We start from the raw sequence: 7,354 nt of genomic DNA, 5'->3' as shown, positions 1-7,354 counted from the left end.
ACACCATTGCTGTAGTGGCTGCCATACACAATTTTGCCTTATGACAGCGCCCCCTTCCTCCCGCCAAGCCCGATAACCTGTCAGAACCGCTACTCGTCTTACGCGAGTATTAGTTGCGTAACACGTTACACGAGCAGTTGCAAAAAAACTGCAATACCAAAAATCCATCGCCCCCTGCCAGTTAACATAACTGCGCAACGTCTTGAAAAGTCCACTCCATGGTACACGTTTAGAAGTCCCTATTCAAGGCGCACTGTCGATTAAGCTTTAACAGAGCTACTTCTCCCTTATCTCTACGGAACTCAAGCTGGAATTTTCAACTGTTCGGCCTGGCGCTACTAGGTCCACACGATATTCTTGCGCGAATAACTGCTGCTCGAAAGCTGCCTTCGCAGGGCCCACTATTACTGCGCTTAGCGAGACACTGTATCTTCATCTTGGACCAGGTGTTCTCATTTTGCTCTATGTTTTCGTCACACAACGAAAAGCTCCAGGAATAAAAGTTAATTGTAATATTCCGAAAGTAATCTTTTTGTCATAAATAAAATTTCGGATGACTTCTCGGTTAGAATTCAGGCATCTTACCGACTATACCATCGCTTTTTTTTTTATTATACACCATCGCTTCGTTCTCGTGAGAAGCACAAGACGAGACTGCGTCAATCTCATCGGCTGCCAAATGTGGTTACACAGTTCTAGCACCTAGCCCAAAGAATGACCTTGCAGAGCCATGGTTTCTTACATTCCCGGTGTACTGACTTGTCGAACAATGTGTTTTGCGAGAAGCCACTAGTCCGGAGCCCGTCGTACCCATCAAACAGCCTTTGTTTATTAGACCGACCGTAGTTGAAAGTAAGAGAAAGAAAATCGCGCATGCAGTTTGCCAACTTCTTTTTCCACTGACGTGAGCAAACGCTTATGCATCATTTTCATAACACTCAGAGAAGTTTCTTCGCGTTTTTGTATGTGTTTGGCACCGCTCGCCGTAGCGCAAAGTGGAATCTATTTCTTTTTCTTCTGTTTTGTTCAGCTTTTACTTCACATTTCGTCTAAGCTGCTTTTTTTAACTCCAACAAGATGTTTTACTTCGTATTTGGTTTTTGTGTACTGGCGTGGGGCAGACTCTTTTTTCTTGTCTTTTGCTATTAGGCCACATTCGTGGGTGGTTCGGGTGGTGGTGCGAACAGGAGAAAACTACTCGACCAAGAAAAGCGCGGATGCCAAAGCCTCGAAAAACTGTGTAACTAGCCGAAGAGTGGTACGAAATAAAAACCCGACGTCATGTTGCCGCAGATCCACAGGTAAATTTATCCTTGTGTAGCCTACAAGGCGAATTACTTTCAGTAGGAAGTGTTGTGTTTCACATACGTGACTGGCAGTAAGTTGAGGGAGAACGCTAGGAATATCGGAACTATTTAACCTGTGCCAAGGCGTACACTATAAGACTCGCAACACTATCTCGTTACCAAATTACGCAGTTCCCAAGGCATCCATGAAATGCTGCGATAAGTGACAAGCAATTGGCGACGCAAAAATCTAAACGGCCCGAAGTCGACTGAGCAAATGGAAGAAGTTTCGATGTAAGGTATGTGCCACTGAGAGGGCAAGAAAGAAGAAGCGCCTTTCCGCGTCTTTTAAGAAATGGGTAAGTGGATGCCGTCCCGCCCTTGAATCTCGTGGATTTTAGACTCTAAATAAACGGCATTGGTATTAACTATTCCCGCAACTCTAGCATTCCTTTTCCCGCTTCGCGAGCGGAACGGGTAGTAGAAGGATCCAAATGCTGCTAGGCCAAATAGCGCGCCATGGCTCATCGTGCCTCCTTCTTCGTTCAATGTTCTCCCTCTGGCTAATGCCTCTTGCGCTCCTTATCCTTAACACAACACCGCGCCCTAATCGTATATTGTGACTTGCCATCTCGGTTCCCGTGTTTTCTGAGTGTGCGCTACAAACATTTCAGGTTGAAGTGTCGATGCCTTGCTCACAGCTGCTCTAGCTCGAGGGAGAAAAACTGCGCGCATGTCACCTTTCATCGTTTAAAAAGTTCCCACACAAGGGTCTACCCGTAAGCTAAGGAAGTTGAGGCGAAATGTAAAGACACGAAGCTTTTTGGTAGAGTGTATTAGAAGTTTGCAACCGTCACAAATCATGAAACATATTAAGTCAATATCTATGCGCATTGTGCACGCAGAACGCTTTAGGGCAGTTGCGTATGGATAGTTTCGACGAAAGCCTGCGTATTTGTTTCATTCTGCGAATGTTCACGTTCTCCATATGCAGAAATAATTTTAAGTTAAACTTGCAGCATAAATTCAGTGCACCAAAAAAATAAGATTTGAAGCTTGTATAAAAAAGGATTAATGATACCGTCCACTTTGGTAGTCTGTATTATTGAAAAAGGTTGGGTGGTGGTATCCTCTACAGGAATGGCCTCATTTGTTCAATTATGTTATCCCTGACCGCTTTCTCTGCCATGAACAGCAATGCAATAAGAATCTACGTTTACACTAACAGCGGTCACAGTAATTGTTGAGACATGTACCGGCTGCAGGAGCTGACCTCCTGAGCCACTGCGCTTTGCACACATTTAAACCCGGTACTGCTATTTTACCATGAAATTTGTGTTGCCAAAAACATGTATCGATTTGACTAAAATTTTGCTCCTGCTTTTCTTTTCATACAAGCTGAACTTAGCCCCGCATCCTTTAGTAAGTATGTTGCTGAACACCACAGCATTTTTTGAAGAAATCTGCTTGAGCTTAGCTGGGTATATAATACACGTAGACGGGAATAAATCAATTTTGAAGCTTCCAACCTGAGTAACGCTCATAAGCAACAAACAATGATTGATTGAAAGGTTTTAAAACAAGGAAAGAAATTTTCTCCTAATAAATATAGACAAGTTTTGGTTAGTTTAACCGAGATACTAACACCCATCACGAAATTCTATGCGTGAACTCTTACTACTTTATGCTTCAACGAACATTCTAGTTGCTTGCTACCCTGCGCCTGACTGCGACAATTCCTTCAAAGACGATCTCTACTCCGTCCTCCTACAATGCTGGCCATCCTTCATCCCCTTCTCAAGTGTTTTCTGGCGTCCCACAGTGTTCAGTTCTCGGTCCGCTACTATTTTTAATCTATATCAACGACATTTCATCTGGCATTTCTTCAAATATCCGCCTCATCGCCGACGATTGCGTTTTTTATCGCTGAATAAGTAACAACCAAGATCAAATTCTACTATAAAAAGATTTAAAATGATAGAAAACTGGTGCACTCTTTGGCTAATGACACTAAACTTATCCAAATGGGAATTCATGCACATAACACGTAAACGTTCCGAAGTTAATTACGCATACACCTTAATGTCAACTTGCCTTTCACTAGTAGAATCATACCGATACCTGCGAATTCTGTTAACCGCAAACCTAACCTGCTCCGGACACATACTAAAACTCGTTGCGGAAGCATCTAAAGCACTTAGTTACATTAGAAGAAACCTTTCATTGTCACCCCCAACCATACGCAAAATGGCATACGAGACCTTCATCCGAACAAAGCTACAATACACATCTGCTATTTGGAACCCTCGATGGAGGCGAGAAGCAAAAACGCCCGTGTGTACGAGATTCGGCGCACGTTAAAGATCCCCAGGTGGTCAGAACTAAACCGGAGTCCTGTACTACGGCGCGCCTCATCGCCTGCGTTGCGCCGGCGCGTTAAACACTACGACAATCAATTTGGAACCTTCATCAGTCGTACCTAATCAATGCCATTGAATCAGTCCAGAAACGCGCGGCTCGCTTCATCGCTTCTAAATGTGATTGGCATCTCAATGACCTAAAAGCATCCCTCTCCATCCCCTCCCTGACAACGTGACGTGAAATCGGACAGATATGCCTCTTCCACAAACTGTATTATCGCTTTCAGCATCTCCGCACTTCCCTCCTGCTCACACCATCCTGTTACTCACGCCGTCTGTTCAAATCCATGAGCATGCAACGATTGCATGGTTCATCTAACCCATTTAATAGGTCATTCCTAGCACGTGCCATCGAAGAATGGAACAAGCTGCCAGACTCTTGTGCGTGAACGCAATCCGGCCAAATTCAAATACTTCTTCTTATCTCACCTTAGCCTTTAATTTCATATAATCCTCATGACTTCCCCTGCTGCCTTTTCTAGGTATTATTAATTTTGTTGTGTAAATTTTCTAATTAATTTGTTGCTGCAGAAATTTTTAATGAACCATGTATCGAAGCGTATTTTTCTTGTGCCATTTAGTACTACGACGACTCTGCCCCCACCTTATGTAATAACCCTCTGGTGTCTTTAAGGGTTTATTAAATGGTGTGTGATTATGATGATACTGTTAACCAGTCTATTTCTTCATATCTACGGGACCCAGACTTACACAAGTTCTATCATCGTCTTATTCATATATTTATGTACAGGTGCAAAACTCACCAAGGAATTGAATGTGCGACTTCTTCGAAACACGTACCGTCATTCACTATCTCTTTCTTTTGCATTACCCGACCGCTATCGAATTACGTTTAGGTGAAAACTGCTGTTATCGAATTACGTTTAGGTGAAAACTGCTGTTTACTTAATGAGAGCGGTCGCTGGCTATTGTATGTGCCATTGCTTCGGGTGCACGTTATTCTATTCTGTAAAATATCTCGTCGATTTTTGTTTGTTACGATGAGTAAAGCGGATAAAGACACGCCTCTGCACTACTCTGTATCTGAATGTGGTAATCGACGATACGTGTTCCCAATAAAGTTGTCGGGCGGGAGCTCTTTCAATGTTCCCTGTCAGGGTGCTTGAATCTTAGAGGGCGGTATGTAAGGCACTTCTATGGCTATGCCAGTTAATGCGTCCGTGTGAGCTAGTCTATGACAGCCATGCCGCTCACGGTGTAATCGCCGAAACGCAACACCGAGAAACCCTCACGCTTCATCTTGTAATTTTTTTTCTGAGCCAGCAAAGAAGGTTCCATCCTTAACCTGTGTAACATTATATTTTTTTTCGTGTTTGTTGCTTCCAGGCCCGCGCAGGCCGAACCAGCCGTTACCAGGTAATTATCTTGTTTCTGCGGCTGAGTTTGGTGGATTATGTATCATTTCTGCCGGGAGATTTTATTAGGCTTGACCATTTTTTACGTTACAAGAACAAATAGAACAATCCCTATTTCGCGTGGGGACCACATTTGGCTCCATTTCTTGGGAGTTCTAAAGCTATTTTAAGAATAATTCCGGTGACGCCTGCAATGCTCGCTGCGTTGTATGGAGAACGTACTTGTTTATTTATTTACTTATTTATTTATTTATTTATTCATTTATTTATTTATTTATTTATTTATTTATTTATTTATTTATTTATTTATTTATTTATTTATTTATTTATTTATTTATTTATTTATTTATTTATTTATTTATTTATTTATTTAGTCATAATACACCTAAAGGCCCTCGTGAGAGGGTATTACATAGGGGGGGGGAGGGGGGTTCATGAGCAAAGGTACAAAAAATGAACGTCAAAAACAAAAAAAAAGGGGTAAAATTTAAAATAAATACAGACTAAGGTTGAAGTATATGTTGTAACAGGTAATTGGTAATGACAGCAAAAATACAGCAAAGAATAGAAAACAAATCGTTCGAATACAGACAAGCACACAGTAAACAACCTATGAAAATGCAAGAAAAAATAATAAATACACTTAATAATAAAAAGAAAACAAATAAAGCATACACTCAAAAACGAATGAAAAATACGCACTCACTCGTCACACCGCAAATAAGCTGAATCAAGGTGAAAAATGGTACACATTTATCTGCACGTTCCGGAAAAGAGGAAAAAACAAGTAAAAGAGCAAAAGTTAAATGGTGTCGGTATTTTGAGTTATGTCTTGAAATTTCGTAGCCTCTTTTTCTGGGGCAATGTGCGATGGTAGATTATTCCAATCGTACGTGAAATGAATGACCAGGAAAAAGCAGATGACTTACAGTTTACGCGTTTAACTTTGTAGGGGTGATCGCGGCGTGGAAAAATAATGGCAGGCGGCTCGAACAAATCGCCGGGAAGTGACACGTGGTGATAAAGATTATGGAGAAGTGATAGGCGTGAAAGCTTGCAACGATGAAATAGTTCGGGTATCTCTGCGCGGTGTTTTTAGTGCTGTGACGCTGGAATGACGTGAATAATCTGAAAATATGAAGCGAGCGGCACGATTTTGCAGTGATTCAATGTCGTTTATGATGTAAGCATGTTCGGGATCACAGATGTCGAGAATACTGTCACACAATGTCACAGATGTCGAAAATACTGGGTGAATTCCCGAATTGTTTTATTGTATAGGGAGCATTTTAAAACTGTCGGACGGTTACGGTGCTCCCTGAAGCGAAATTTGAGCGCAGCGCGAACTGCAGTCTTCTAGGTGTCGGCGCATAGCTGTTGGTTCTCAAGAGGTGATAGTGTCATCAGCGACCGCACGACGGCGTGCGCTACTCTGTCGTTACCTCGCAGCGCGTCGCCACTACCGAGCACGTCTCGCGAGGCCTCAGCATACTACAACCCTCCCCCTCACACTTTCGCCAGGCTTTCACACTCCACTTTGCTGTTCATTCTATCTTGTCTATCTTCGGTGCCCTCTTGGTCAGCTCGGCTACATAGAAGCCGGCGGCGACGCGGAACAACGGCGAAGCGGGCGCTTAAGAGCTGAGGTGTAAAGCAATCTTACAGGGCGCTGGATTACATCTATCCAGCCGTTCCCACTTTTCTTCATAAATAATTGACCGACGGGGCAGCTCTGCAATTTTTCTTCGTTTTTAATATTCAGGGGTTGCTACTCGGTCAGCCATCCCTTCGAATGAATGTTGCCCTGCCTTGTGATAAAATATAAATATGTTGTAGGGCCATTTACCAATTTCCATCAATTTCATTGCTTTGTGATAAACGCGGTAACACAATTATGAAAGCAAGTGACAACCACACGGCACCTAAACAAACGCGACATTCCTCTGGTAGAGGACAAATATCAAAGTCTACAGCCGGAAGAGCAGTGTTCTTTTGACACCGAGGTTTCAGGCGTATTCTAAAGGCTTTGCAATCACGTTGCAGGTTCGCGGACGTTTTTAGGGTAAATGAACATAATCATGACAGCCTTGCTCGAGTAAGATACGCGTGCAATGCTTTATCAAACATTATTTTTCCTAGAAATAATTTTCCTGTTGAATTTGAAGCGCGTGCACCGTACAATTCCAGCATTCCCACAATTGCTACTTCATGGGAGGTTTGACTAAAGATCTGCGCATTGACAACGTCATTGCTGCACTACTTTAACGGGGGG

The sequence above is a fragment of the Haemaphysalis longicornis genome, unplaced genomic scaffold (genome assembly GCF_048455015.1).
Source record: "Haemaphysalis longicornis isolate Haplotype H1 unplaced genomic scaffold, Haemaphysalis longicornis Haplotype H1 scaffold_5, whole genome shotgun sequence".
In the NCBI taxonomy this organism is placed as follows: Eukaryota; Metazoa; Arthropoda; class Arachnida; order Ixodida; family Ixodidae; genus Haemaphysalis; species Haemaphysalis longicornis.
Note: the sequence above shows the minus strand (reverse complement) of the source record.